The sequence below is a fragment of the Meles meles genome, chromosome 6 (genome assembly GCF_922984935.1).
Source record: "Meles meles chromosome 6, mMelMel3.1 paternal haplotype, whole genome shotgun sequence".
NCBI lineage: Eukaryota > Metazoa > Chordata > Mammalia > Carnivora > Mustelidae > Meles > Meles meles.
In genome coordinates this window covers 137,773,104-137,785,563 of record NC_060071.1, presented here as the reverse complement: position 1 = coordinate 137,785,563, position 12,460 = coordinate 137,773,104, and the positions used below count along the sequence as shown (strand labels likewise).

Sequence of the window (12,460 nt, the reverse complement as noted above, 5' to 3'; positions counted from 1 at the left end):
AGAAATACAAATGTCAATAAATACATGAAAAGGCTAGTTGATCAACCTCCCTAATAATAAACAGAAATGAAAACTTTTTTTTAACTTATCAGTGAGCAAGGATTGAAACCCATTGCAGCTGGCTCAGTCAGTAGAACATTGGCCTCTGGATCTCTGGGTTTAAGTTCACGCCTCATGTCGAATGTAGAGATTACTTAAATTAATTAAATCTTTTTTTTTTTAAAGATTTTATTTATTTATTTGACACAGAGGGAGAGAGATCACAGGCAGGCAGAGAGAGAGAGGGGGAAGCAGGCTCCCTGCTGAGCAGACAGCCCGATCCTGGCCTCAATCCCAGGACCCTGAGATCATGACCTGGGCCGAAGGCAGAGGCTTAACCCACTGAGCCACCCAGGTGCCCCTTAAATAAAATCTTAAAAAGAAAAACACAGGGCACCTGGGTGGCTCAGTGGCTTAAGCCCCTGCCTTCAGCTTGGGTCGTGATCTCAAGGTCCTGGGATCGAGCCCCGCGTTGGGCTCTCCACTCGGAGAGCAGGCTCTCCCCCCACTCTGCCTACTGCTTTGCCTACTTGTGATCTCTCTGTCAAATAAATAAAATCATTCCAAAAAAGATTTATTAAAAAGAAAAATGCAAAAGAAAAACCCAACGCTACTTAAGGTATGGGGAAATAGGCATTCCCATGTGCTGCTCATGGGAGTTTAATTTGTGTTTATTTGGAGGTAAGTTGTCAAGTCTGCAAATGTGGAGGTCTTTTGGAAATAATTTGACAATTAAATCTAAAAAGACACATACCTTTTTTTTCCCATATATGTATATATTTATGTATTTGACACACAGAGAGCAAGCACAAGCAAGGGGAGCAGCAGGTAGAGGAAGAGGGAGAAACAGGCTCCGCATTGAGCACGGAGCCCGATGCAGGGCTCGATCCCAGAGCCCTGGGATCACCAAAGGCAGACGCTTAACCAACAGCCATCCAGGTGCCCCTAAAAATGCACATACTTTTTGACTTAACGATTTCCAGTTCTAGAAATTTATCCTATAAAAATATTAGCACAAGTGTGCCAAGAAATGTAGACAAACAGGGTCACCTGGGTGGCTCAGTGGGTTAAAGCCGCTGCCTTCGGCTCAGGTCATGATTCCGGGGTCCTGGGATCGAGCCCCATGTCGGGCTCCCTGCTCAGCAGAGTCTGCTTCCCTTCCTCTCTCTCTGCCTGCCTCTCTGCCTACTTGTGATCTCTGTCACACAAATAAATAATTAAAATCTTTAAGAAAAATGTAGACAAACATATTTGATGAGACATTATGTGTAACAATGGGAATTTTAAGATAGTTTTAATTCTGTGTTCCTTATAGTCAGTGCTATAAAATAATGGTTTATAATAGGATGACTAAACTGTCTGAATTAGAATCCCTGCTCTAGACCTCCTTAGCGCTGGTTTTTTGGTAAATTTTCTGGCCTTGAAGCTTCAGTTTCTTTTTCTGTTAAATAATGAAGTTTATAATATTAATTTATTACTCACCTGAAGTGCTTAGCACAGTGTCCCACACATATGTGGTCATTAAATCTTAGCAATTATTATCATAAGTGCCGTTAGTCTGCTGTTTTGTGAAGACAGGTGTAATCTGCTGGCATAGAAAGTTATCTGATACAGGGGCGCCTGGGTGGCTCAGTGGTTTAAGCCGCTGCCTTCGGCTCAGGTCATGATCTCAGGGTCCTGGGATCGAGTCCTGCATCGGGCTCTCTGCTCCGCAGGGAGGCTGCTTCCTCCTCTCTCTCTGCCTGCCCCTCTGCCTACTTGTGATCTCTCTCTCTCTCTGTCAAATAAATAAATAAATAAATAAATAAATAAAATCAGAAAGAATCTGTTTCTTGGTAAAAAAAAAAAAAAAGATATCTGATACATTAGTAGGTGACCAAAGCAAATATAGAATATGGCTTTAAAAAAGAAATCTAGAAGTATGGGGTGCCTGGCTGGCTCAATCAGTAGAGTGTCTGACTCATGTTGACCTCCTGTTGTGAGTTCAAGCCCCATGATGGATGTAGGGCTTACTTAAAAAAATTAAAATTTAAAAATCTAAAAGTACTTAAGATTGTTCACCATGTTCATATTGTGGGTCAAAGATTAGGGAGGACAACTTTCTATGAAACAAAAGTTTGTAACACTTTTTAAAACTTGTAAAAAATGTTTATAAACTTTATAAACACTTTTGTTTATGTATAGTCTTTTTTTTTTCTTTTTTCAAGATTTTATTTATTTGAGGGAGAGCAGGAGCAGGGCGAGGATCACAGGCAGTGGGAGAAGCAGACTCCTCGCTGAGCAGGAAGCCCTACTCAGGGCTTGATCTGAGGACCCTGGGATCGTGACCTGCGTTGAAGGCAGACGCTTAACCGACTGAGCTGCCCAGGCACCCCTGTTTATAGTGTTTTAATTACAAAAATAAAACTTAAAAAAAGGGGGGGGCAGGCAGAAAACAAGGCTTAAAAAAAAGCAACAGGCACTACACTGTATTAAAAATACCTCCACAGTTTTTGCTGCTTGAGAAATACTCTCCCTTGCTTGAGGGTCCGTATGTTTTTGGTGGTTGGAGTTGTACTTGCATCACGTTTTGAAGTAAAAAAAAAGGGAGAAAGAATTAAAATGAAGCCTCTGACTTGATGGTGTAGGAGTCCCAGAGAATCTGGCTTCATAGGAATTCACTTCCCACATACTTACCACTTCCCCTAGGACTCCACCCTCCCTGACACTTACAACATTTATATAGTGAGTAATCCTTCCTTCTGCCACCGAAATGAAATCATTTATAATGGCTACAGCATTTGTTTTTCTAAACCTTAAAAATAGCTTTTAAAGGCAAAACTGTGGAGGCAACAATAAGATCAGTGGTTGCCCAGAGTTGTAGTAGAGAGAGAGAGATATAAATAGGGAGAATACAGAGGATTTTTAGGACAGTAGAACTCTTGTATATGGTACTATGATGGATACATGTTATACATTTTTAAAAACTCATGGAATGTGTAACATGAAGAATGAACCTTAATGTAAACTAAGTAAGTTAGTTTACATACTTCAGGTATGTAATGTCCTGTTCATATAGATTCATTGATTAGAAATGTACCACTCTGGTATAGGTTGTTGATGGCAGGGGCCGGGGGGTCATTGGTGGAGGCAAGGGCATGTGAAATCTGTACTTTCTGCTCAGTTTCGCTGTGACCCCAAAACCACTCTATAAAAAGTAAAGTCTGTCTTTTTAGCAATGACCTACCAAGCTACACACACAGAATGTCTTTATATTTTTAATCTTTTAGAGGTATGCACTAAAATATTTACAAAGGAGATGATATGTCTGAATGGATCTCAGTGCTGGATGGGGTAGGGTGTATGGGAAGATAGATGGAGTGCGATTAGCCTTGAGTTGGTAGTCATTGAAGCCGAGTAAACTGTGCATGGGACTTCATTTTACGCTTCTGACGGTATTTGTCCGAACTTTTCCCATAATAAAAAATGTGTTTTAAATTAGTCTTAAAAATAATGCCAAGGCATTGTCTTAATATTTAGCTGCCAGGACTTTTCACTTTGGAAATCTCTTAGTAGTTCTAGTGTCCTCCTCTTTTTTTTTTTTTTTTTTTAACATTTTATTTATTTGAGAGAGAGCACAGTTGGGGGGGGAGAGCTGCAGAGGGAGTGGGAGAAGCAGGCTCCCTGCTAAGCAAGGAGCCCCATAAAGGGACTCGATTTCGGGAGCCTGGGATCATGACCTGAGCCAAAGGCAGATGTTTATTATTTTTTTAAGATTTTATTTTTATTTATTTGACAGAGAGAGAAAGAGAGAGAACACACAAGCAGGGGGAACAGAGAGGGAGTGAGAAGCAGACTCCCTGCTGAGCAGGGAGCCTGATGTGGGACTTGATCCCAGGGTCCTGGGATCATGACCGGAGCCAAAGGCAGACGCTTAACCATCTGAGCCACCCAGGCACCCAAAGGCAGATGTTTAACTGACTGAGCCACCCTGGTGCCCTAGTGTCATCCTCCTTTTTTTAACGGTTTCAAAGCACCTACACACTCCTTTTGAGAAAGACACTTTAGTTTGTTGTTGTTGTTGTTGTTGAGGTGTAATCAGCATACAGTAAAGTACTCACATTTAAAGTATACAATTTCTTACGCTAAATACACGTATGTTTATTTTTCACCAAACGGAATGCAATAAGCATCTTCAAATCCGATTTAAAAAAATAAAAATAGGGCACCTGGCTCAGTGGGTTAAAGCCTCTGCCTTCCGCTCAGGTCATGATCCCAAGGTCCTGGGATCGAGCCCCACGTCAGGCTCTCTGCTCCGCTGGGAGCCTGTTTCCTCCCAACCCACCTGCCTCTCTGCCTACATGTGATCTCTGTCTGTCAAATAAATAAATAAAATCTAAAAAAAATAGAAAATAAATAAAAATAAAGTATATGATTTGGTAAGTTTTGATATTTGTATATATACCCTTGAAACGACCACCACTGTCAAGATAATGAACTTAATCACCCCCCCCCAAGTTTTCCTCATGTTCCTTTGCAGTCTGTCCCTTTTGGGTCTCCCCAGCTACTCCTCATCCCCAGGCAACTACCAATCAAGTTTTTGTCCTTACACTCTAGTTTTCATTTCCTAGACATTTGTACAGATGAGCTCATGTGGTATATATTCTTTTGCCTGGCTTCTTTGATTCAGTGTAATTATTTTGAGACTCATCTATGGCATAGCACGTATCAATTATTTATTCTTTTTTACTCCTGAGTTGTATTCCATTATATGGATAGATCACAGTTTTTTATCCATTTATTTGTTGATGGATATTTGTGTTGTTTCCAGTTTGGGGTTGTTATCAATAAGGCTGTTATGGACATTCATGTGCAAATAATTGAATGAACATATGCTTTCATTTATTTTGAGTAAGCAAGAGTAGAATATGATCCAATGTAATAGGTATATATTTAACTTTTTAAGATACTGCCAGTTTTCCAAATTGGTTGTAGATTTTTGCAATAGCATTGTATAAGAGTTCTGGTTCTTCCCCTTGGTATACTTGGTACAGTCAGTCTTTTTAATTTTTTAGCCATTCAAGAGGGTGTGTAGTAATATCTCATTGTGGTTTTAATTTATATTTTTCTGAATAATGATGGCAAGTATCTTTTCATGTGTTTATTGGTCATCCTAATATCTTTGGGGAAGTGTCTGTTCCAGTCTCTTTCCCAATTTTTAAATTCAGTAGTTTGTTTTCTTAGTGAGTTTTGAGAGTTCTTTATATATTGTGGATACAAGTTCTCTATAATATGTATGCTTGGCAAACATGTTTTCCCTGTCTATGGCTTGTCTTTTTATTTTCATAACTGTTTTTTGAGAAGTGGAACTAGGTTAGTTTAGATATTAATGGAAGTCTCTTTCATCAGATTTTTCTTCTGTGGCTCTTTTTTTGTGTGTCATCTAAGAAATCTTTGCCTGGGGCGCCTGGGTGGCTCAGTGGGTTGGGTCTCTGCCTTCTACCCAGGTCATGGTCTCAGGGTCCTGGGATCGAGCCCTTCATCGGGCTCTCTGCTCAGCAGGGAGCCTGCTTTTCTCTCTCCCTCTGCTGCTCCCCCAGCTTGTGCTGTTTTGTTCTCTATGTCAATAAATAAAATTTAAAAAATAATAATAAGGGCGCCTGGGTGGCTCAGTCGTTAAGCATCTGCCTTCAGCTCAGGTCATGATCCCAGGGTACTGGGATCGAGCCCCACATTGGGCTCCCTGCTCAGCAGGGAGAGAGATCACATGCCGGCAGAGAGAAAGGGAGAAGCGGGCTCCCTGCTGAGCAGAGAGCCAGATGGGTTGCTCAATCCCAGGACCCTGGGATCTTGACCCAACCTGAATGCAGAGGCCCAACCCACTGAGCCACCCAGGTGCCCTGAAACAAAGAAGTTTTAAAATTTGATAGAGTCTTATTTGTCTCTGTCTGCTTTTGTTCTTTAATTTCTCTTAGCAAATATTTTGTAGTTTTCAGTGTACAAGTACATTAGGGTCTCCCCAGGATCATGCTTATGTTCAGTGAATAGCTAGAAGAACTGACAGAACGCAGAAAGGCTGTTATACTCACTGGCTATAGCTTATTACAGCGGAAGAATACAACAAATAAACACATTGAAGGGCAGAGTCCAAGAGATACCAGGCATGAGTTTCCAGTTTTTTCCTCCTAGCAGAGTCGTAGGAGCAGTGAGTGCTTAATTCTCTCAGGAACATGCTGACCGGGAAGCTTACTTGAGCTTTGGTGTCCAGGAGTTTTACTGGGGGCTGGCCATGCAGAAATGACTGACCATAATTCTCTAGCCCCTCCCAAGGTCAAGCAGATATTTGTGGCCCAAGACCTTCACCATAGATGAGACATTGTTAGCAGTGTGGCCCAAAGCCTCATGTAAATAAAAACATTCTTAACAGGCGGGATATTCCAAGGGCTTAGAGGTTATCTCCCAGACACCAGGCCAAATCTTTCTCTGTCATGTGTAGGATTTGGACACCCCTGACCTACTGAGTTAATCCCTTACTACACAACAGGCCTTTCACATTTTTTCATCCTTTAGGTCTTACTTAGCTCACACGTCACTTTCTCAGAGAGATATGTTCTGGCCACATTATCTGAAAGTAGTCCCATCCCACATTTCTTTAAAAAATCACATCACCCTGTTAACAGTACTATCCAACTCCAGTTTTCTTATTTATTATCCCCTGCTTGAAATCAGTTCATGAGAGCAGAGACCTTATCTATCTTTTTGACCACTATATCCCTGGCACTCGCTTTTTAAAAAATTAGTAAGCGTAGTGATTAAACCTAGAAACTAAAACAGTACAATAAGCCAAATATGGTCCTGAGTGCCATGAGCTAATGGCAAAGGATATGAATATTTAGTTCATAGAAAAAAATGCTCATCTTTTCTAATAATAAAAGAAGTTACACTATGTTAGCATATTTAGCCTATTAGATTGGTAAAAATCCAAGCATTTCATAGCTTGCTTTGTTGATAAGGGCTTGTTGAAATAGGAACTGTCCTGTACTGCTTGGGTTTTTAAATTGATACAACCCATAGGAAGGGTGATTTGGCAATACATATCAGAATTTAAAAAAAAATTTTTTGGGGGGGGCGCCTGGGTGGCTCAGTGGGTTAAAGCCTCTGCCTTCGGCTCAGGTCATGATCTCAGGGTCCTGGGATCGAGCCCCACATCGGGTTCTCTGCTCCGCGGGGAGCCTGCTTCCTCCTCTCCCTCTGCCTGCCTCTCTGCCTGGTTGTGATTTCTCTCTGTCACATAAATAAAATATTAAAAAAAATTTTTTTTTAAGATTTTATGTATTTATTAGAGAGAGAGAGTGAGCACAGGCAGACAGAGTAGCAGGCAGAGTCAGAGGGCAAAGCAGGCCCCCTGCGGAGCAAGGAGTCCGATACAGGACTCGATCCCAGGATGCTGGGATCATGACCTGAGCGGAAGGCAGCCGCTTATAACCAACTGAGCCACCCAGGCGTCCCACATATCAGAATTTTAAATGCATATATACTTTGACCCAGTAGTTTCACTTAGGAAACTTACCCTACAGATATGCTTTGCACATGTGAAATAACTTGTAGGGGACATTCACTGCAGCAGTGTTTGTAAATGGCAAAAAGTTGGAAGCATGGGTATAGCAGCAGTGTCCACAATAGCCAAAATATGGAAAGACCCAGATGCCCATTGAGAGATCAGATGAATGAATAAAGAAGATGGTGTGTGTGTGTGTGTGTGTGTGTGTGTGTGTGTGTGTGTAATGGAATTATTACTCAGCCATCAAAAAGAATGAAATTTTGCCATTTGCAACCATGTGGTTGGAACTAGAGGGTATTAGGCTAAATGAAATAAGTAGCAGAAAGACAAATGCCATATGATTTCACTCATGTGGAATTTAAGAAACAAAACAGTTGACCATAGGGAAAATGAAGGAAAATAAGATGAAACTGGAGAGGGAGGCAAACCATAAGAGATGCTTAACTCAGGGAAACAAACATTGTTGCTGGAGGGGAGTTGGGTAGGGAGATGCGATTATTGGGTGATGGGCATTAAGGAGGGTACTTGAAGTAAAGAGCACTGAGAGTGATATGCAACTGATGAATCACTAAATTCTGTCCCTGAAACTAAAATAATGCAGTATATGTTAACTAAATTGAATTGAATTGAAAAAAAGAAAAAAAGATGGATGCAAGTTAAATGTCTGTCTTTAGGGGATTGGCCTAATACATTATGATACGTTCATACACTGGTTATGTAGCTGGTTTAAAAAGGTTTTCTGGGGGGCGCCCGGGTAGCTCAGTCATGGAGCATGTGCCTTTGGCTTAGGTCATGTTCCCAGGGTCCTGGGATGGAGCCCTGAGGGCTCCTTGCTCAGTGGGGAGCCTACTTCTCCCCCTCCCTCTGCCTGTTGCTCCCCTGCTTGTGCTCACTCTCTCTATCAAATAAATAAATAAAATCTTTTAAAAAAATGATGTTTAAAAATAAGTTTTTCAGAGAATAAGGATGTACTTATGTACTGATGGGTAAAAAAATCTCTAAGATACATAGTTAAGCAAAGAAAGCAAAGTTCAGGAGAGTGCATTTATTGTACTAAAATAATATGTGTTAAAACGGGGAATGAGAATGTTTGTATTTGCTTGTATATACATCAAGAAACTGCAGAGAATAATGACAGTGGTAACCAGGAGCATTATATAATTAAATAGAGAGTTATGTGGGAGATTTTTTTAATGTTATTCCTTGTTATATTCTTTGACTTTAGAATCATGTGAAAATTTTACCTGTTTAAATAAACTGTATTTTCAAGAAATTGAAACATACAATTTTATTTTTGTTTGTTTTTTTGGAAACATATAGTCAATTTTAAAAATAGTATCTAAGGTACTGTAAAGAGGAAGGGTGCGTTAAACAGTGCTCTCCATCCCATATCAGCTTCAAGGGTGGGGCAGGGTGGGGTTGGCTCATGTTCATTAGAAACCAGAACATCCAGTTGAGTGCTGTGAATGAACATACTATGATTGCTTCTTTCATGCTAGACTTACCCAATTAAACTGTTCATGGAGCCTAATAGGACAGCTGTGGTGCCATAGAAAGAACAAAGATTTTGAAGCAAGAAACTTGAATTTGATTCCCGTGTCTACTGTTTTCTGGCCTTGAGATTTTAGAAAAATTATTTTAACATTAATCTACCAAAACTTCTCTCTATATACAAAGAATAAATGAAATAATGTGACCATGCTTTGTAAATTATCAAATACCATATAAAAAGAGCTATTGTTATGTGTATTTTGGCTTATATTGCATAGTAATCAACCCATTCAGTTGGTCATAATTGTATTGCTGAACATTAGTCACAAACAAAACATTCTTAGCATATGACTTAGTTACCTCCTTCAAAAAAAAATAGAAGTATGGATTTCCTCAACTTTCTTCAGCCGTCTGTCACACTGTGTCCCTGGCCTTCAGAGCCTACATTGCCTTCCTACTGGACTTTGGTCACTCCAAAGACTTGTGTGCAGCAAAAATTACCTTTCTTATTGAGTGGTGTATATATTTCTGCCTTTTGTGCTTTGGAATAGTTTCCTTTCCATTCCTCATAGGGTTTAAATCTTCATAAATATTTTCTGTGTGAGGTCAGAGAGTTGCTACTTCCTGACTCCAGACTGAGATAGAGGGGCTCCAGTTCCTCTGTAAAGCCAGCTTCTCTCTTCTGTTCCCCTCCACTGATACCGTGTTCCATGAGTTATCATCTCCCATTCTGGTTTCCTCAGTCTCTTCTGCTAGTCCTAACTCTTGTGCTTTGACCCGGTGAGTATGCTCAGGTCTAACACCCCTAAAATGTTTTCAAATGTGAATCCCTTCTGTTGTCACATCTTGTATTTTTTTGCTTCAAAGAATGATTGCCTTTAACTCTTAACTTCCATTCATTCCCCAGTTCATTATGATTTATGATCCCATCACCCTCTTAACTGTTTTACTTTTGCAAAAACACTGGCCAACTTTCCCCTACTAAATTCAGTGGCTTTTCAGCTCTCCTACGGCCTGACTGTTGATGACACGTCTGACATGTCCTCCTTTGGTTGCTGTCATGTATTCTTCCTGGGATTTCTTCCCTCTCCCCTATTTTTCTCTTAATCTCTTTTGGCTGATTTTTCTCCTATCAACCTGCTGCTAAAGCTTAGGGGTTATTCATTTCTCTCCTTGGTCATCATCCCACTCTGCTTTTCTTTCCACAGTTGTTGGATTATGTAATGACCAAGTCCATACTGTTCTGCTTTCAATCTATACTCTCCCTGAGATTTCATCCATTTCCATAACTAGAAACTAATGACTGCCCGACTGTACCCTTAGACTTTGCTACCTGATTGCCGGGACCGCACATTCACCTATCTCCCTCATTAAAATACTTTTCCTCTCTTCCTGCCTGCTCATCCTCTTGTGTTCCCTGTCCCTGATGCCAGAAACCTCCAGAATCATCCCTGACTCCTTCCTGACCATTCACATGTAATTTGACCCAACGCCCTGTCAGTTCTGCTCCTGAAATACCTTTTGCATACATCTCCCTGTTTTCATCGCCATGCAGTCAGGTTTCTTTCTTTCTTTCTTTTTTTTTTTTTTTTTAAGATTTTATTTATTTGACAGATACAAATTACAAGTAGGCAGAGAGGCAGGCAAAGAGAGCGAGAGAGAGAGAGAGAGAGAGAGAGGAGGAAGCAGACTTCCTGCTGAGCAGAGAGCCCATGCGGGGCTCGATCCCATGACCCTGGAATCATGGCCCAAGTTGAAGGCAGAGGCTTTAACCCACTGAGCCACCCAGGCGCCCCAGTCAGGTTTCTTTGAAATGAAATATAATTTAATGTGTCACCACCTAAACCTTATTAATTTTTATGACTTTTTATTGCCTGTAGGACAAAGTCTAAAGTCCTTGGGCATGGCAAATGAGATTTTTTACAACCTCTTCCTAACCTTTTCCTGCCACCAGCCCTGACAAACTGTGTTCCCCAGCAAGCTTAGGAGTCCTCACTGTTTATTTTTTTCTTAAGATATTATTTATTTGACAGAGAGCGAGAGAGGGAACACAAGTAGGGGGAGTGGGAGAGGGAGAAGCAGGCTTCCTGCAATCCCAGGACCCTGGGATCATGACCTGAGCTGAAGGCAGACACTTAACGACTGAGCCACCCCAGCGCCCCTCTCACTGGTTTTCTGCATAGGCCTTATTTTTCAGTTTCACACCTTTACACCTCTGTCACGTCTCTGCTTGGAGACCATTCACCTTCCACTCACTTTTCTCAGCAGTTGTATCTTTGGGGCGCCTGAATGGCTCATCATTTAAGAGTCTGGCTTTGGCTCAGGTCATGATCCCAGGGTCCTGGGATTGAGCCCTGCATTGGGCTCCCTGCTTAGCGGGAAGCTTGCTTCTCCCTCTCCCACTCCCCCTGCTTATGTTCCCTCTCTTGGTATCTCTCTCTCTCTCTGTGTGTGTCAAATAATTAAATAAAATCTTTAAAAAAAAATAGGATCATATCTTTATGCTGCCTTTTTGGACCACATAGAATGATCAGTCCTGCAGCACTTTTTTCATGTCTCTGATACACTGTTTATCCTGTATTAAAGCAAACTTATGATCTGAAGGACCTTTTTAATTTCAGTATTGCCATAGCACAGTACCTGGAATATAGAATTTTGATAATTACTTATGGGATGAATATTTTCAAAGTAAAGTGAAAGAGAACTCAGCCAGTTCTCAGTACAGACACTGAGTCTGTCAAGTTCCTGTGTTGTCTTGTGAACAGCTCATAGAGAGGTGGTTAAGAGCTTGATTTCTGGTCGGTCATGCCTGGGTTCAAACCCTCTCTGTAATGCTTCCTAGCTGTGGCCATTTCCCCACCTACAAAGTGGTGATGACGGGGTGGCTGTGAGAATTTAATGTAAAGCATGTATCACAGACCAGTACATCATAATAATTTTAAGCTGTTATTAAGAGAGTAATGTACTTTTAATGACTAATAGTAATAGTTATACTCTGTAGTCAAAAATGAGGTAAAAGAGTGGCATGTTCTCACATGATCTTCATAAGAGAACCTGTTCCTATCTTAACCAAGCTGACCACATTTTACCAGCAACAGTGGCTGTCCCTCTGCTTTCCTCTCCCATTCCGTACTTACTTAGGAGGAGTGCTGTTCTTTTCCTCCTCTTATCTGTTATTTTTATTATTCTTATTAATGCTCTTGAGATTCACTCTCTCCTTTACAAAAAGTTGAGTTTTAGATATGAACAGTGATACCAAAAAGGAAGTTGAACTTGAAAGATAAGAAAGGGTAAACCCAGGATAAGGATAAAAGTGGTGTTTGGATTAAGAAACTGAAGAAAGTAGAATCTAAGAAAGGTTCTAGTTTCATTTGGTCATTTGTCAAATAT

General features: G+C 40.7%; 1 protein-coding gene across 4 annotated transcripts in view; it reads left to right on the top strand.

Moving 5' to 3' along the window:
* Nucleotides 1–12,460, top strand: part of PSEN1 (presenilin 1) — a 78,105-nt gene that overhangs the window by 22,263 nt on the left and 43,382 nt on the right. The gene's annotated exons all lie outside the window — the stretch shown is intronic.